The sequence below is a fragment of the Humulus lupulus genome, chromosome 1, assembly GCF_963169125.1.
Source record: "Humulus lupulus chromosome 1, drHumLupu1.1, whole genome shotgun sequence".
Taxonomy (NCBI): Eukaryota; Viridiplantae; Streptophyta; class Magnoliopsida; order Rosales; family Cannabaceae; genus Humulus; species Humulus lupulus.
In genome coordinates this window covers 163,291,772-163,312,376 of record NC_084793.1, presented here as the reverse complement: position 1 = coordinate 163,312,376, position 20,605 = coordinate 163,291,772, and the positions used below count along the sequence as shown (strand labels likewise).

General features: G+C 38.4%; 1 long non-coding RNA gene across 1 annotated transcript; it reads right to left on the bottom strand.

Annotated features, from left to right (window-relative positions):
* Nucleotides 1-7,577: 7,577 nt before the first annotated feature.
* On the bottom strand, nt 7,578-11,090 carry LOC133799966 (uncharacterized). The gene is made up of 4 exons (XR_009876437.1): nt 9,678-11,090; nt 9,275-9,589; nt 8,331-8,743; nt 7,578-8,251 (listed from the first exon to the last, which is right to left on the bottom strand). It is a non-coding gene; the product is annotated as an uncharacterized LOC133799966 (long non-coding RNA).
* Nucleotides 11,091-20,605: the final 9,515 nt, after the last annotated feature.

Below are 20,605 nucleotides of genomic sequence, written 5' to 3'. Positions count from 1 at the left end.
AACTTCTGCGATTCTAGAAATGTCAAACTAACCCAAATCCTTCGAAATCCATTCCAATTAAATACTTGACCCATAATTGAGTCCCAAAACCTCAATAATACACTTAAGGCAACACAAACATACCCAAAAACTAAGCCAAAACTCTACTCCAATTCCAAATTCAACCATAAGCCTCAGCTATGTAATTCGACCTCTAAGCTGCACCTAAACCAAATCCCTAGCTCCAAGCCTTCAGTTCAAATAAAACTCTTCCAAAATTCAGAAAATTTAAATAAACTAAGGGAAAGAGAAACGCGAGAGAGAAACTGAGAGAGTTGTTGTGTGTTTAGTGTCATCTAGGTTCTTTCTGATATCTTCAAAGTGATTCGGCTATTCCAAAGCTAGGGGAAAGACCAAATTACCCATGGTCTTTAAATTAGTTTTACAATGCCCCCAAAGGAAAATCATCATTTGACACCACTTTCTCGCTAAACTTCAAATTTCCTTTATGATTCCCAATTAATCCCAATAATTCCAAACACCAATATTTTCCCTCAGCTGTAACTCATACTCCAATACTCTCGGTAATTCACCAATTTACTAAAATACCCCTAGGCTCACCTCGAGTCGGGTATAAATCCCCGACGTGACTTTTTTGCTAAATTGCTCACTAGGATCGCCTCGTGCCACACATCTCAAACAAATCCACAATATACCCTCATTATTACAAAACAAAAAACAACACGTCAAAATTATGAAACTATCATTTTTAACATAAACGAGCCTATAAGCATATTTAATACACCTAAACGTGCATAAGTAGTCATATCATAATATAACTCATAAATTCATATATATAATCATGATTAAATCCTACTAACACATAAATATTCGATTATGCTCTCTTGGCACAATAATCTAGGCACTAAGCCCTATTAACAAATTTGGGACGTTACAGAAAGCCTCACCTAGGAGATATATGTTGACTAGCCTTACCCAGAAATGAGAAGGAATGAGACTCACACTAAATATGTGGTGCATGCCGAAAGTCCAAGCCCGAGCATTTGATGGGTCTCAATTTGCTCCGTCGTACAACTGTGGTCCCATCTTATGAAATACCTCATAGAAGCTAACCCTTTGCTCTAGCGTATAGACTGTGGGTGGGTCAACTATATCAGGGTTAATAACCTCTGGTTGCACCACCATCTTAACCTACAATTTATAGAAATTTGGTGAGTAACAAAGAAACAACCCAACTATAAACAAATTTAAAGCAATACTTATAGTGAGTGTCAGTCGAGCTTGCAAAATGTACATGTGGGTTTATCTATAGAATCGTATCAACTCGAGCACCTATACAACTTTGTAACGAACCGAAAATACTAACACTAATTTAACAGAATTAAAGCCATTTATAACATTAAAAACGTCCCAAAAATTCAGGTAGAAAAACATTTAACATAATGTATGGGCACCAAAAACATTTACATTAAATCTTAAATGCATTGTTATAAACCCAAAATAGTTTCAACATAATTAAAATATTCATTTTGAAAGGGTAGGCTCCTCAAAGGTCGGACCACATGTACACTTTCGCAGGCAAACTCTAGCTCTCACTACCACTATTTTTCGTTGCCCTTACCTACAACATGAGCAACTAGGTAAGCGAAAATGCTTCGTATGCCAATCTAAAAGCATATAGTAGAAACAAACAACAAGAACCAATGACCTAGTCATTGTCCTCATTACATACAACTTACCACACTAAGAGTTCCAGATAAATTCGGGACCTAATTAAACAATTCAAGAACGCCTAAGCCTCCTGGAGACATCGCCACACCTTTAGCCAAAACTGAAAAATAACCTTGCAAATAATTCCAGACTAAAGCAGAAGCAAGAAATAATATCCAATAATAGAATTGACCCCAGAAGCCAATTCATGAGTTGCCAAAATATACCCTAGTATCTCAACTCAGTTCTTTGTGGAGAATCAAGTCTCTATACTGATATCTAACTGAGGAAGTCATTCTCAAGGGTAACCATTGGTTATCTAAGGAATTTATGATAATTTCAAACAAAACCGGGTTTGGTGGATTGAAATGCACTCACTGAAACTCCTAGGTTATCTGGCTCACTTACCTCTTGGCCAATTGTCATAGGAACTGCCTGCATAATGACCTAGTAGGCGGAAAATGTCCGCACTACATATCAATGGGTGGAAACTATCTACATATTAATACTCCCCCATAAGCCCAACACATCAAACTACTCAGATATGGCATATTATTAAAAATTCAAGCATAAACATGTTGGGGATGACCATATACCTCTTGTAGACCTTGGAATGAACTTGGGTGACCTCAATTACTTTAAATCCTTTGCTCAACCTTTAATCTACATATTAATACTCCCCATAAGCCCAGCAATCAGATTACACAAACTTAGAAACTCATCTAAGTACACAAAACTAACCAAACTAAAACATTGACAATAGAAAGTTTAGCTTTTTACTTCTTGATGAAGTAGCATGACTAAATTCTTCTTAGCTTCAAACATAGATTATGTAACTCAGAGCTAAGTGTATAAGAGGAAGAAGAAGAAATGTTTGAGAGTTTGGATTAAGGTTTGTAAAAAAAAAAAAAATCAGAGAGAAATGCCTATACGGTAGTCGACTACTTTGAGAATTGATTTTTCAACTCGAGCTCAAGAGATGATTGAACTCGGAAAGGCAGAGTCCACTCTAGCAGAAGGTAGTAATATTCTAGTTCAACCCACAAGATTGGTAACAAATTTTGTAGCCTCAGCTCGGCCAGTTACCCATAACAACAATTAAGGTAACAATAATAAATGGAAAGGGAACAATGGCGGTGACCAGTCAAGGTCTAAGAAAAATAAAGTTGGGGATAAGTACAGTTTAATTTTCACTGTGTATACTATTTTAACGGATACACGTGATAGCATATACCTTGATAACTATGTTCTCCTTCAATGGAAAAAACTAAAGCCCTAGAGAAATCAACGCAATAAGAGAGACCTATTGATGATTTGTCGTTACCGTAATGACATTGGTCCTACTACAGATGACTGTTGCCAACTAAAAGATAAGATCGAGACGCTGATTCAGGGTGGAGCGTTAGTGAAATATGCCCAAAATCAGGTAGCTCCCAACAAGTATCTCGTGTAGAATTTGCGACCAGCTCCAAACAATCAACAAAATCCACTTGCATCTCTTCTAGCTCAAAAAAAATCCTCTCATCCCATCTCTAGTTGAAGGGAGAGACAGCCACCATTGCAGGCGGGCCACATCTAGCAGGAACTAGCAATGGGGCCCAGAAAAGGTATACATAGGCATTGATGACCCATGAACGTGTGATGCATATTCCTGAGCAATGCTTTCCAAAGTTGCAGAGAATGGATAAATATCCCATCAATTTTACGAAAGAGGACACTAGTCTTGTCCAACTCCCGCACAATGATCCGCTCGTGATAAAATTTCATCTCGCCAACAGGAGATTCTAAAGAATTCTAATTGACAATGGGAACTTAGTGAATGTGTTATTCAAGTCAACATTGGAAATATGGACGATTAAGCTCGTTGTAACAATCGGTGTTGAGCCTTGAGCTACTGCAAAGATGCTCGAGTTTATTGTCATCGATTGTCTGTCTGCTTATACCTCCATCCATGGGTGACCTGCCTTGATATTCTTTGAGGCCATAACCTTAGTTCTTCATCTAGCCATGAAATTTCGCTCACTAATAAGAATATGTATGGTAAAAGGATATCAGCTTGCTGCTAGAGAATGTTATAGCATCTCGATGAAGGGAAGAACGCAACCTGGGTAGCAAACAATGGTGGTTATTGAGGAAGAGTAAGAGCTTCAATTAATGGAGATTGACGTTGCTGAAACATAAGAAATTAACCCACGAGTGGGTGAGGATAAGTAAGAGCTCCAGGATCTTGAGCATTTGGAAGAGGTAATTCTCGATGAGGAAGCAACTTCTAAAGTTATGAAGATTGGAAGAAATCTTGGTACTGAGTAGAAGAACTTGATCGAGTTTTTGAGGAATAACCTTGACATCTTCGCATGGTCACATGGTTGGCATCATTCCTAATGTGATCATGCACACATTAAATCTGGACGGGGACGTGCCAGCCAAACAATAAAAGACAAGGTTGTTGGAGAAAAAAAGATTAGAGGCTTTAGAGGAAGAAGTAGCTCGTCTCTTAAAATGTAAATTCATCAAGGAAGCAAAGTTTCTGACCTGGATAACTAACCCTGTTCTAGTCCCAAAGCCAAACAGAAAGTGGAGAAGCTCCATTGACTTCTCCGATCTTAACAAACCTGCCCAAAGGACTGTTTTTGTTTGCCTAAAATTGATCAGCTCATAGATGCAACGACAAGTCATGAGCTAATGTCATTCAAGGATGCATACTCTGGAAATAACCAGATTGTGATGAACCCTGCTGACCATAGAGCACACGAGTTTCATGACCGAGCACAATGTGTAGTGCTATAATGTCATACCTTACATGTTGAAAAATGCAGAAGTTATGTACCAAAGGTTGGTGAACTATATGTTTGCTAACTAGATTGGTCGGAACATGGAAGTGTACGTCGATGACATGCTAGTCAAGTCAATGACCGCCAATAACCATGTGGTTGATCTAGAGGAATTTTTTTCCATTTAGAGGAAATAAAACATGAAGATGAATGCCTAGAAATGTTCCTTTGGTGTTTCATTGGGGAAGTTCTTAGGCTTCATTGTTAATTCTAAGGGGAATGAGGCTAACCCAGAGAAAATCAGATCCTTGCCAGAGATGTCTTTACCTAGGTTGGGTAAGGATTTCCAAAGTTTGACAGGTACAATTGTTGCTTTGAATCATTTCGTGTCCAAAGTGTCTTCCTTTCTATAATTTATTAAGGGGGAACAAAAAATTTGAGTAGACTGACAAGTGCGAGCTAGCATTCCAAGATCTGAAGAAACTTCTGGCTGAGCCCCCCATTATATCGAAGCCTGTTAATGGAGAGGCTTTATATCTTTGTTTGGTTGTGACGAAAAATGCATTCAACGCAGTTTTATTTCGAGAAGAATATCGAACTTAGAAGTTAGTTTATTACACCAGAAGGAGGCCCTGGGGGTTGAAACTCGATAATCGATGATTGAGAAACTCGTGTCTGCCTAGTCTTATCCTCGAGGAAGTTGCGACCTTACTTTCAGTCCTACACAATACACGTCCTAACCAATCAACCTTTAAGGGAGGTATTGCAAAAGCCTGAGACACTAGGACGATTGTAAAAGTAGGCCATCAAACTTAGTTAGTTCGAAATGTTTTATAAACCACGATCAGTCGTCAAGGGCCAGGCCCTAGCTGATTTTGTGACATAATGAACTGGTTTTCAGGATGAGTCTACTAGGGAGCCAATACAAGAATTGTGGAAAATGTTTGTAGATGAGTCGTCTAACGAGCATGGGTTAAGAGCTATAGAGTCCTTTTGATTACCCCAGAAGTACATCACTTCCATACCCCTCTAATGTTTAGATTCAAAGCTACAAATAACGAAGCTGAGTATGAATCTTCCCTGGCTGGAGTTTGAGTAGCTAATGTGTTGAAAGAAAAATTTATACAGTGCTTCAGTGATTCGTAGCTCATGGTAAACCAAGATCTGGGAGAATACCTAGCCCGCAAAATAAGAATGGCTGCATATTTAGCTAAGGTATAACTCAAACTTTTAGAGTTTGAGTTTTATTCTATTGAGCAGGTGCCCCATGAATAGAATACAAATGCAGATGCATTGGCTCGACTTGCCATGACCAAGGAAGCAAACACATTGAACGTAGTCCCAACCGAGTTCCTTGAAAATTCAAGCATCGAAGAAGCATCAGATAGAATCGAGCTCATTTACGTTGGATAAGCCTAGAGGAATCCAATCATAGATTATCTCACTTCAGGAAGGATACCTTATGATTGCAAGGATACAAGAACATTGTTGTACCAGATCCCAAGAGACGTCCTGATTGAAGGATTCTTGTAACGCCGTGGTCATTCTATGCCTCTGCTCAAGTGTGTCTCACTAACAGAAGCCTGAGACATTCAGAAAGAAATCCATGAGGGTTTTTGTGGAGATCACGCTAGAGGGTAGAGCCTCGCCACGAAAGGTCTGAGGTAGGGCTGTTTCTGGCCCACCATGAAAAAGACTCAAACTTATATGTCCATAAGTGTGACAAATGCCAGCGTTTATCGACAATAGCACGGGCTAACAATTATCTCCTCACCTTGGCCATTCTCCATTTGGGGAATAAACTTGATTGGATCAATGCAAACTGGAAAAGAAATATTTCACTATGTAGTGGTCGCGGCTGACTACTTTACAAAGTTGGTTTAGGCCGAGCCATTAGGGATAATAACCTGGAAGAGAATACTTTATTTCGTGTTCAAGAATAGAATCTTCTAGTTTAGGCTTCACAAGAAAATTGTGTCAGACAATGGGATTCAGTTTGACAGCAATCTCTTCACCAACTTCTGTTAAAAGTACGGAGTGATCAAGAGATTTTCTTCAGTGGCGTATCCATAAGCCAATGGACAAGTGGAAGCGGTAAATAAAACTCTGAAGGCCAGATTAAAGAAACGGTTGGAGCATGCTAAAGGTGCATGGTATGAACAGCTACCACAAGTACTTTGGGTGTACATAAACTCTCACTGCACATCTACTGGTCATACTCCGTTTTCATTGACCATTGATAGTGAGCAATGCTCCAAGTTGATACATTTGTCACGACTGCTCGAAGAACGTCGTGATGAATCACAAATTCAATTTGCTCAGTATCAACATAAAGTATCTGGGTATTTTAACTCAAAGGTCAGAGAAAGGAAATTTGAGTTAGTAGATTTTGTATTGAGAAGGGTGTTCTTTGCAAACAAAGATCCTATAGATGGAATACTGGGGCAAAAATGGGAAGGACCTTACCTTATTATGGAAGTTCTACGAGAATGGACATTCAAATTAGCTTGCTTGAATGGAGAAGGAGTTCCATGAACAAAGAATGCACTGCATTTGAAAAAGTATTATCGATGAGTGCTTAGTCTGAGTCTGTTTGTATGTTTATTTGTAAGCCTTGTTTAAAAGCTATTTCCTTTTGTTTTTTTTTTTTTGAATTAACATAAATACAATGTTGTTAGGTAGTTTAAACGCGGTACCACATTTCTCTAAATTTGTATATTGCAAACCTCTACAAGTAAATGGAATATGCATAAATTCGTATCACTTAGGGGGCAGCTACCCATGGGTGTTATTGTGTTAAATATTAAGTCCTTGGAAAAAAAAATTAAATTAGAAATTGGAAAGGAAAAATTTTGGTAGCTTAGAAAAAGTCTATTTTTTTTGCAATAATTCTAAATTTAACTAAGTTAGACAAGAAAATTCAAAGCAATAAAGCCCTGGACTGAACTAGGTATGAGGCCTGAATACTAACAGGTATGTTATTAAACCATTAAAATCTTGGATCTAACTAGGTACGCGAACTGAGAATTAATCAAGTTAGCTATTAAGCATAAAATTCTAAGCATACTTCGATCTAAAATAATTCGTATAACTACATGATAGAATGGAATTATATAAAGATGCGAGAAAGGTAAAATTAGAACGAGGATATTAACCTCGAACAAAACCACATTAGAAAATTGTCTCGGCCAGGAAGGCCTAATTAAAAGGGATTTTGAAAATCTCCCCAACAAATATAGAGAACAATAAAAATAAACGGCCAAGAGGTTCCTTAGTCCTGAGCTCAGGCAGGTCACCCTTGAGAGGTAACTTTTTGCACCCCACTATCTACTCCAACTCCGAAGGCAATGTCCACCATCTCTAAAGGCTCTTTTTCCAGACGATCTTGAAATATGGCTCAATAGAGCTTCCACAGTTCGACATCCAAGAATGAGAAATCACCCATTTGATTAAAGAATGGGCCTTGTAGAACATTTCTTCAATAGTTGAGTTTATCTAGGCTTCATGGTCGTCAACCTTAGGTTGTAGCTCATCAACTTTGGCCTATTGCTCCTCTACTTTGGCTAGGATATAATCCCAAGCATTGATCACTTCCAGGGCCTGTGTCTTGGAAATCTTTTGTTATCTCGATTCATTTCAAGGTCCACCTCAAGTTTGAGGACTGCTTGGACCATCTAGGAGTTAGCTTCCTTAAGCTGCTTGCTCTTGCCCTTGGCTTGATCTAGCTCGACAATGATCTTGGCCCTCGCTTGGGCCTGTTCCAGATATGCCTGTCAATAGAATCAACCAAAAAATTATATCATGGAAATGCGCGGGATAAATAGGGAAATTATTTGAAAAAGAACTTACAATCAGGTGCATCCCCATGCTTGAGTTCATCATGTCTCGATGAGTTCAACCGTAATTTTTTCCACCTCACATATTGTGAGTTGGTTGACGTAGCCCAACACATCACTGGCCAGGACTTAGATTGGCCCTCGGAGATGAGTTAGAAATTTTCCGAAGTCCACATGAGGAGCTGAGACGGAAGTTGGAGGAGGAGCTGGAGGATCAATTTGAGGAACATGAAAGGGAGAATCCTTGGCCATCACGACAGTCTAATTTTGAGTTCGTGGTTGGGAAGAAGGATGTTCATTGTTATTGGTTTGAGCTCTCGTGGAAGAACCTCCAACCTAAACGCAACCTTTTCATTATCCTCTGCCTTTTAACGGCCGAACCAGAGCTGGTCATGGTGTCGATCAAGTCGCTACTCATGTTTTCTTCTGCAAAAATATTGAGAGAGTTAGATAAACTTCAATCGAACTTGAAATATAACATGTAAAATAGAAAATCCTACAATCTGAGCTAGAGGAGGGGACTATAATAATTGGTTCTGGGATGGGGATCAAGCTAACTAATGGAGGATTAGCTAATTCCTGGATAACTAGGGGTGGAGGAGAGTCTAACAAGACAATATCAGGTACTCATTTAGATTTGAGCTCATCATCTAAGCTCGGGTGATGCCCTAGCTTCCTAGAGACGGGAAAGAATGACCCAAGGTCAAAAGGTATGATAGGTTGAATATTTGTTCCATATTGCTCAAAAATAGTACTCTTACTGAATATGGTGTTATCTTCAAACTATGGTAATTTTAGGGAGACTAATATCATGACGGGGGATAAGAAGATCAACACACTCTTGGATAGTAACGTTTTTATCTGGATCCTCAGGGTGTGTGGTCATGATCTTCCTAGGATCAGGACAAGCTAACATGAAGCTGGAAGTAGCTCGATTAACATTGGTTTCATTGTTACCTTAGCCAGAGGTTCTGGCTCCTACACCCGACTGAGCCCGACATGGGTCCTCATTTATACCTCCCTGAGAAGGGTGTCTATGCACCAACGACACAACTTTCTCTTCCTTCTCGAGCTTCTCTATACTGGTAAGGGCCCTTTTTCTAGGACCCTGAGGTTAGAGTACCAAAGATTGGCCATCCTTGATCAGCTTACATTCAATCATGTTGACAAATTTTATTATCGGTCGCCTGTCTTTTTCCTTGATAGGGACGGAGGCGAGCTTCAAGCATTGGTCCCTACAGATGATGGAAGCCTTAGACCTCTTATAGATAGCTGCATAAGCATAAAACACGTTCAGAATAGTGAATATTGTAATGCATAAAAATATCTATAAATTCCTTAAAAAGGCAAAGACAATTACGAGGTCAGTCGAAGTATCGATACTCGTGGAACGTATTTGATATGAAGAATAGGTCCTTGAAGTCTCTTGGGTGGCTAGGGAGATCGATGATACTGGAATTCTTGGGAAACTGAGTGAAGTAGTAGAAGCCATCACCTCATATTCTGGAGTCAGGATTGGCCTTGAGGCATAAAAAATAGAATATATCCTCTAGGGTAGGCTCTTCCCACTCATTTTTCAGAAATAAAATTTTCAACCCCTCAAGGAGGCTATACGAATTTGGGGGGAGCTAGAATGGAGCTAACTTTAAAAAATTTAAAAAGTCAGAAAAGTATGAGCTCAGTGGAAAGAAGGCCCCTTCCCCTGTCTTCAGGTGTTCATCGCTCCAAGGGAGTGCAATTCCACTCCCCTTCAAATGCTAGGCGAGCATAAAATTTGGAGTCTGTCTGAATGCCATTATCTTACACTATAACATTGACATGTGGCATAGATGTTATCCGAGAAACAATCCTCCTGACCTCGTAAAAGATGTTCACAGTTACTTCGACCTCCCTCTCCACCACTGTCTAAAGCAATGAATAGTGTTCTCTGTAGCCTTCTGGCCCTAAGAAGATAAACCAGCTATGTTCCTTTGACTCATTTTGATGAAAATGTAATTTATCTCGCCAAGGTATAGAGAAATACTAATTGTTACTGGATGACCTAAGGGTATAGTTTGGGGAATGGTTTAAATCTTCCAGTACACTGGTCGTGATAACAAGAAATAAATTACTGGATAACTCATCCCGAATACATGAGGTTGAAATCATAAATCCACGAGCCATAAAACTCCTACAAACCTATCTTGGTCTTACGAGTTGAAGATCCTACAAGGATCCACGTGTGCCCCTAATTCACCCGCTCTGTCCTCAAAAAGGTACTATCACCTCAGAAATTTCCCTTCAGAAACTCAGTTTTGGAAAGCAATTTTAATAAAAAAAAAAATGGCTCATTTTGCGTAACCTGTAAGCTACCTATTTTCTAGGTTAAGAATCCAAACTTTTCCCAAAAGATCATTCGTATTTTCCCTAATCGAAGACTAAACCCAAAAAAAGGCCTCGAAGTCTAACCTAAATTCTATCTAAAATCACCTATATTTCTATCCTCAAAAACAATTCCTAAGCATTACAAGTCCAAACCATACAAATAGAAAAGAAAGGTAAGTGAAAAACTAAGAATGCACAGGCATTCAAAGAAAAATGAAAAAAAAGATCGAAATAAATTTTTAACTTAATCGTGAGAACTTAAAGTTGTTAAAGGTTGTAGTTGAGATTGAGACTTGATCAATCAAACGATTAGAGGTACTAAATCCAGACAATGGCTACATGAAAGATTTTATATAGTAAAGGAAAATGAGAGAGAAATTTGTAGATGAAAATAAAAAAAAAAGTGATATTTCGGGCACAAGAGAAGGAGTATATTTATAGGGAAAGTCTGAGTGAGATCTAGGGTCATTCGATTGAAAAAGTTTAAGATCGAATGGCCAATATTAAATAAAAAAAATGGAGACAAAAAGGTTGTAACGACCCAAAATCACTAATATGGCTTAAGGGCCTTGGTTAGTGTACCGGGAGAGCATAATTGGTTTATGTGTGAATTTATTAAATTAACGTGTGACTATATGATAAACATGTTATATGGCTATGTGAATGTTATATGTTATATCTGTAAGAACAACATTATTATGTGGGTAAGTCTGCAGCGTGCGACTCGAGGCGATCCTAGGGAGCTAGTTAGCGGGAAGTCACAACGGGGCTTAATGTTTGACTTGGGGCAAGTCAAGGGGTAATTTGGGTATTAGATGATTATTTGGGTTATCGGGTTATGGAAATAAATATATGGAGATATATTTGAGGTTAGGAAGCCTAGGCGGGAATATTGGAGAATTTTACCATTTCACCATCGGGGACGTTTTTGGTACCTCGAGCCTCGAGATTAACTTAATTAATCAAGATTAGACTAAGTAAAATAGAAACTAGTAGAACAAAAACCCAAACCGACCCTTTAATGTTCTCGTCTCCTCTATTCTCTTTCTCCCTCAAGAAGGCTATAGAAATCTAAGGAGGCTGGAATTCTGTGTTTTGAGTTGAGTTTGCATGACTGGTTTTAGAGTTCTTGAGCTACTGGGTTTCAGAAATAAAAATGGGATTTTTATGAGTTTTTAAGCTGGGTTTCTATTGGATTATGTTGTTAGAATCATGTTAAAAGTCTTGTGATCAATGGGTTTTGGAATTAGGGTGCTTTGGGGTGGTTTTGAACAAGGTTAGAATGTTAGGAATGGTGGATTTTCTGGGCACGAAGGGTTGGGATGCGGCTCTCTTCTAGAGTGCTGCGTCCTTGCGAAGTAAGGAAGAGCCAAGGAGGCTCCGCAGTTGGGAAGCGTCGTGGCGCCATAGAGCAAGGCCGCGGCGCGTGTCTGTCTTCAGAGAGGCTTAGCCTCTGTTTCAGGGGCGGGTCGCGGCTAGGTTTCAAGGGCCACAGCCCTTAAGGGCATCTTTAATCTTTTGGAGGTTTTAAGAGCGGGAACCTAATCGTTTTTGGTGGAATTCGATGTCCCGGAAGCTAGAACTCCATCCAAAAAGATTAACGCGATTATTAATGGTACTCCCTATCTTTGTTGTGATTAGGTATAAAGCTAGGGCTCGGGAAGCGGATCGTGCTCGAGAGGCGCCGCTCGTAATCAGTGAACTTGGAAATTAAAGGTAAGAAAACTGCACCTGGTTGTGGAATTATAATGGGACTAAGGGTTCCCTATTTTGTATGCTTTGTAAAGGATGGTATTATGCCATGTAGACAGTAAACCAACGGCCTAAGAGTGCCGAAGTTTACACTAGCACATAGGGCGCGACTCGGCCACTGGTAGCTGAGGAAAGCTTTTTATTCACTGAGCTCGGTTTAAGCAGGCCGGAGTCAGTGGGGTAAACAGAGGGTGCGACCTTAAGTGTCGACCCTGACTATTATATGATTTGTTTGCTATTATTGTTTGGTGGATTGTTATGCTAAATAGTAGGGTGGTGATTAGGACACTCTTTGGTTGAATCTCCATGCTTTGTGAATATTGTGGTATGTTAAGTGTATCAACGTGCTTAAAGGGTTATCCAAATATTATTATTGCTTGTTATGTAATATGATATGTTTGCTTGCTGGGGCTTGGCTCATGGGTGCTACGTGGTGCAGGTAAAGGCAAGGGCAAGCTTGATCAGCCCTGATTTGGAGAGCTAAGAGAGCATAATGTACATGAAAAGCTGCTCAGCCGCCACAGCTGAGAGTGAGACAAGAACAGGAGAACTAGAAACGTCTATTTTTCCTTAGAGTGGCTAACGATTGTTTAAACTTTGGAAATTTTGTAAACTGACTTTTGAACGCTATTCCTTTTTGGGATCCCATGTGTAAAATGTTTAATTTTATGAAATGGACCCTTTTGAGACCAAACCCTTTTAACCCTAGCACATTAATGGTTTCAGTGACACGTTTATAACTAAAGGACTTGATTAGCAAGTCCTGCACCTTTATAAGTACACAGTGTAGCAGTCTTGGCTATCTAGGGCATTACAAAGGTGATATGACAACTATCATTGTACTAGAGAACCCGAACAAACGCCTATAAAAATAAGACACGCCTCCAGTATTTGAGAGGGTAGGTAGGCACGTTTCTCATAGTAGAAGTGGAAAAGCATCTACTATGTCTGTCAGAAGTAGGGGTGATGTGATGTGTCTCATTTGTGGTACATGTGTTGAGCATTTAAAGAGGTTCTTCGTAGCACCGAGAATGCGATACAAGCTCCCTGAACCAGTAGCTCATGTCAAGACCTATCCTACCAGACAATAAGGAGATAGACCAATGTATCTTTAGTTCGTATAACAAGTAGCTCAAAAATCTCAATGATTGAGCTAGTGAAGCTCTAGAGACCCCTAGATCACGTAGTATGCATTCAGTTCATTGCTGACACATAGAATGCCCTGAATTGAATTTCGGAAGACTTTGACACTTAAAATCTTAATTATTGACTTGTAACACCTTCCTGGTGAACGTATAATGCCAAGTAATTTATGTATTTAAGTGTATTCAATTATAAATTTGAGAAATAACTCAAAGATGTACGTTACAATGTATCCAACGGTTCTCAAATCTGTCTCATGAATCCCTATAAACAGAAGGTCAATGGACAGATCAAATAATCGATTTCTTTTTTGCAAAAACACTGCCGAAATTATCATGAACAATCTCCTTAGAGACAAAAAACTATAACAGGGACTCATGGACTAAGTGGACTTTAACCATGGAACCATATTAAATTATTGGTGTTCTTACTATTACTATTATTTAGTATAACATAAAGCCTAAATCCTATTGCTCGAATTTTTTAATTCACTATTACCGAAAAGTTGTGTAGTGACCCAAAATATTTACTTAGCTAGCTAGATAGTAGTAGTAGTTAGTATTAGTTAGTAGTATGTTAGTTACCGTGGATTTTGGTTCAAACCGGGACTTAGTTGGTAACTCATAGCAACAATTGTGGATTTTATAAGTTTAACCTATAGTTTAAGAATATTAATTATAACATAAGTTTTGATTAATATTGCTGGTCATAGATATATATTATAACCTATGGTTTAGATAGAGCTAATAAGAGTGTGACACTTGTCATAATCATGATTATTTAGGAATTATGTATTTTTGATGGATAGTTTTAATAAAAGAAAGATCTAGAAGCTCTAGAACCTTCCAGCATCTGTTAGGATCGTATTATGACTTAGTCAAAGATGTTTATCCAATTCAAATTATGCTGAAAAACTGCAAATACGTGTTTATATATCAACGTATGCCGATATATCGCAGGATAGGGGTCGATATATCGCCTATGGAAGATACGAAAAACACGTCGACTTTTCACGAACGTACGAACGGGGGCTCGGGATTAGGGTAGAGCCGATATGTCACCTATACGGGGGCGATATATCGCCCTTATTGATGATTTTTGAAAAGTTTGGTTTTTTATTTTAAAAATTAGCCTTAACCACTTAGACCTATCTTTGAACGAATTTGACCGAGTTCTGGGCGTCAGTTGGACGAAAATTCAAGTCTTTTTCATTTTATAATCATTTATTTATTCAAATTAAAAGGGGTTAGTTTCACTCCTTGAACTCTATCAATAGGACCTAGTGCTCAGCCATTTTCTTCATTCTTAAAGCATTTGATCAGAACCTCCAAGGTGCTAGTGTTACTATGGAGAGATACACTTGGGTTTTGGGTTAAAGATTTATCATTCTAAGCTTTTATAAACATTTGGGAAGTGAGAAATAGTGTGATTTTTTTATTGAGGTTTAGACCAATCCATAATGTCATTCAATGTATTCCTATTCCTTATGTCCAGTTCTTTTTGATTCTATAGTTTTCTTTAGTTTCTTTCATTCAGATCCTAACTCTTCTTATTGATTCTTGATTAGGTATTTAAGTTCTTGAAACTTAAGGTTCTTCTTGGTAAGTTTCTTCTTGGATGGTTTAGTGTTCTTTTCATCTCTTTTTCTTTAGATTCTCACCATTTTACTGTTGGTTTATCGGAGTGTTCTAATCCCGTTCTTGTTCCCAAATATCCTGGCTTTTGGTAATGAAACTATGATAGATTTTATGTTCTTATATGTTATAATATGTTATGATATGATATGTTTATGTTATGATGTGTATATGTATAGTATGTTTTATAGTCCTTGGGCATTTGACTTGTTTAGCTAGCAAGCCCCACAAATTTATGGGCATATGATTTGCTTAGTTAACAAGCCCCAAGAAGTATGATGGTCATTGTAGTCTTATATGATATATATGTTTTTGATAGCCATATGTTTATAGTATATGTTATATTCTTATGATGTATGTTTTAATAGATTTACCTTGCTGGGCATTAGGCTCACTCCTTTATTTTTAGCGTGATGCAGGAAAATAAATATGGAAGGTGGAAGAATTCTTGGTAACTTGGCTTGTGTGTTAAGGATGAATGGACTGAATGGACTGCGTGTTGATCGAGGACGACATTGAATATTTTACGTCTTTAAAAATTATGTTTTGATGTAATTCCGCAATTAGTATTTGAAGTTATGGTTTATGTTTTATAAACAATGGGTACCCATGCCACATTACATTTTAATTTATAATTTTATGTTATTCATACAATATTTATTTTGGACTATTAATAAAGTTATGATTATTTCTTATGTATGTTTTCTCCAAAAGTAGTAGCTATGTCTAGTAGTTTTAATGGTCCAAGGTCATAGAAATAGTTGGGTCATTACAGTTGGTATCAGAGCAACGGTTCATTTACATGAAGTTCTCCTTGATACACACGCTCAAGCTCTGAATCTAACTCCCAATGTAAGTATTTATGTTATAATTATTATGTTTATGAGTTTAGGTAACGTTTTAGCCTTATGTTTTCAGTTAAGAATCGATGGAACCTTGACCTATGAGGATATCCGAGCCATTAAGGCCTTGAAAAGAATTAGAGAGTCAAGAAATACAGTAAGAGTGCTAGAAAGAATCACTCAGAGATTACTCTTATTCCATAGGGAGATAGTTCACCTCCAAACAACTAAGCAAATCATGATGAGAGCTACGGAACAATATGTTTTAGTGATTAGACTTTTTAAAGATTATCCTACTGTAATTGCAGCTTTAGAAGAAATATGGGAGACTATAGATGATGAAGATGAATTACCAGTTGCTATGAGTTATTATTTTCTCATACTTAGGTTCACCTCTAAGATGGAATTCCAATTCACAAATGAGCAAAAACATAGAATCATTACAAATCTTCCTAGAGGAAATTTTGAGGTTCAAGATAATGATGATTATGAGGAGATAGATGATGATATGTTAGATGAAGGGTTAGATATAGAAGATCCTGATTTTTTAGATTAGTTTATTTCTTTATTTATTTTATTTATTATTTTTACAATTATGATTGTACATAGTGAAAACCTTTTTCCAAATGAATATCATTGTTATTTTGTTGACATGTATGAGTTTGATTTATTTTTAAAAAGTCATAATAAATAATAAATTTAATAAATAATGACCAAGTTCGGTGATGGTGGATACAAATCAATGGACCAGGTTCTATATTAATAGTTTAGGGTGCCATAGTAGTGGGAACAATTTTATTGATCCCAGCCCTCCCTTAATATGGTTAACTTTGGAACAATGACGAGTTTCGAGCCTGAGAATTAAGTCATATAGGATGATTAGAAACACACTTAGAAAATAATAAAGATGGGTTATTTTTCTAAGTATAGAAACACACCCTAATTATAAAGAAGGCTTGTATAATTTTTTTTTTCATAAGAAATCATAAATAAATAGGTCTGAGTTATGTTTGCTTAGATTAAGTTTTGTTTTAAAGCCTATTAGGGTAAGTTCTAATATGTTTTTCTCGACTGTTAGAGCTCTACTTAAGATTTCGCTCAGAAGGTCTGCACCCACCAACACTAATGCCTCTAGTGTCGCTCCTGAGACTAATGTAGCCCCTCCAGTTCGCAGAAGGGGAGCGCGTGCTACCACTGCTGCTGCTAACCGAAATGAACCACCGCTGCCGGTTGATAACACTGCAGAAATTGCCAGAATTTGACAACAAGTGGAGGAATTGCTACAGCAACAACGACAACAGGCTCAGCCACAGACTCAGACTCAGCTGCAGCCGCAGCCTCAACAGATGGCTCAAGCACCCCATCAAGTTGGTCCTTATGGGAGATGGCCAATGGAGAACTATGTGCCCTATCCAGCTCAGTACATGGAGCCAATTTACGAGTGGTTTTGTTAGCAACACGCTCCAAACTTTGAAGGGACAACCAAACCCTTTGAGGCGGAAGAATGGCTCAGAAATGTAGAGCCGATCCTAGCGCACATGAATCTCGGCAATGTAGACCGCATATCCTACGTTTCGTCTCTACTTAAGAATGATGCTAGAATATGGTGGGACTTAGTTCAGTAGACTCACAATGTCGACACCATGACATGGACCAGATTTGTGGAGCTGTTCTAGAAGAAGTACTACAACTCGGCAGTCATCGCTACAAGGGTCGAGGAGTTCACTAGTTTGAAGAAGGGCAACTTGACGGTGGCAGAGTATGCTCGGCAGTTCGACCGATTAGCTAAGTTTGCACTAGAGTTGGTTCCAACTAACTTTCTGAGGGTTACAAAGTTTGTTAGAGGACTTAGACCAAAGATTGAGCAAGGGGTTAAGTTAGAAACCCTGGAACTACTACTTATACCGATGTTTTAGAAACGGCTATAGAAGGAGAAAGGCTTCAAGCAAATGTTAGTAAGGAAGAGGCCAGTAAGCCTGAGCCTAAATAGAAAAGTCAACCTCAGAATGGTCGAAACAACCACCACAACAACAACCATCAATCCAGCAGCAATAATGGTCAGAAGAGAAGGCATCCCGACAACAAGCAATCTCACAACGATAAAAGAGAACGGAAAAACAATGGAGGCATTAAGTCGGGTTATGTAGAGTACCAGCAATGCTCTAAGTGCCGAAAGAAGCATCCTGGTAAGTGTCGAGCAAACACCAAGGGATGCTATAACTATGGTCAGGAAGGTCACCAAAAGAGAGAATGTCCCCAGCTCAAGCCATAAGAGAAAAGGGACAACAAAATGGTTCCTGCCAGAGTCTTTGCCTTGACCCAGGGAGAAGTTGAAGCTAGTAATAAAGTGGTCACATGTCAGATTCCTATCCTCAATAATGTATGTTCAATATTATTTGATTCAGGAGCCACTCACTCGTATATCTCGTTAGGAATGATAGAGAATTTAGACAAACCTTGTGAAATATTTAGAACTATGTTTGTGACAGAATTGCCTTCGAGCAAAATAGTCCTATCATCATGGATAGTATAAGGCGTACCGATCAAAATTGAGGACGTAGAACTAGAAGGAGACCTGATAGAACTAGAGATCAAAGACTTCGACGTGATAATGGGCATGGATTGGCTAGCAAGGCATGGCGCAACCATCGACTGCAAACACAAGAAAGTGATGTTTGAGACTCCTGACGGTAAAAGACTATGCTTCAAGGGAAAACTTTCAGGACTACGTACGCCACTTATTCCATCTCTCAAAGCTCAGAGGATGATAGAAAAAGGATGTCATGCATTCTTTGCCAGCATCACGGATGTGGTAAAGGAAACACCACTGAAGGTTGGAGACGTCCGCATTATGAAGGCATTCCCAGAGGTATTTCCTGATGACTTACCAGGGTTGCCGCCAACTCAGGAAATTGACTTCACAATCGAACTAGTACTGGGCACCGAGTCTATCTGCAAGGCACCATACCGGATAGCACCTACCGAATTCAATGATTTAAAGATGCAGTTACAAGAACTCTTAGACTTGGGTTTCATTAGGCTGAGCCATTTGCCATGGGGAGCACTGGTTCTATTTGTGAAGAAGAAGGATGGAAGCATGCGGATGCGTATAGAATATCGTGAGCTGAATAAGGTGACAATTAAAAATAAGTACCCGCTACCCCGGATTAACGACCTGTTTGATCAACTCCGAGGAGCAACCGTGTTTTCAAAGATTGATTTACGGTCCGGGTATCATTAGCTTAGGGTACGGGAAGAGGATATTCCTGAAACAACTTTTAGAACTCGTTATGGACATTACGAGTTTTAGTTATGTCTTTTTGTCTTACCAACACTCCAACTGCATTCATGGATTTAATGAATATGGTCTTTAAAGATTACTTGGATAAATTCATCATAGTGTTCATCGACGATATTTTGGTGTACTCAAAGGATGAAGTCGAGCACGAGGAACATTTAAGGTTGACCTTGTTACGACTAAAAGAGCATCAACTTTACTCCAAGTTCAAGAAGTGAGAATTTTGGCTTTCACAAGTAGCGTTCCTCGACCACATAGTATCCAAGGAAGGAGTTGTTGTAGACCCATCTAAGGTAGAGGATGTCAAGGATTGGCCAAGATCAAAGAACGTGTTAGAGGTAAGAATTTTTTTGGGACTAGCCGGTTATTATCGGAAGTTTTTTAGAGGGCTTTTTGTAGAGTCCAAGAACTTTACTTAGCTAGTTAGATAGTAGTAGTAATAGTAATAGCTAGTAGTAGTTGTAGTATGTTTATGACTGTGGATTTCGGTTCAAGCCGGGACTTAGTTGGACACTCGTAGCAACACTTGTAGATTTTATAAGTTTAACCTATAGTTTAAGAATATTAATTATAACCTAAGGCTTGATTTATATGACTGATTATGAAGATGATATTTATTATACTATAAGGTTTAGATAGATGTAGAGTCCAAGAACTTTACTTAGCTAGTTAGATAGTAGTAGCAATAGTAATAGTTGTTGTATTTTTATGACTGTGGATTTTGGTTCAGACCGGGATTTAGTTGGACACTCGTAGTAACAATTGTAGACTTTCTAAGTTTAACCTATAGTTTAAGAATATTAATTTTAACCTAAGGTTTGATTAATATGACTAATATTGATGGTGATATTTATTATATTATAAGGTTTAGATAGACCCAATAAGAAAGTAACACTTGTCATGTGTATGTTTAATGATAATTAAGTATTTTTGAGGAATAAGTTTATTAAGATCAATATTTGAATATCCAAGGGTCTGTCAGCAGCTTTGAAATCGTTAGAGGACTTAGTCAAGGCTGTTTACCCAATTCAAATTAGGCGGAAAATGTGCAATTTTGTGTTTAAATATTCAGCACATGCCGTTATATCGCAGCTATAGGGGGCGATATATCGCAATATGGGGATACGAAAAACACGTAACTTTGCACGATCACCTCGACGAGCCTCGGGCATACTGGCCCAGGCGATATATCGCCTACTAGGGGCGATATATCAGCTCCTTTAATGGATTTTTGAATGTTTTTGAAATCGTTCTC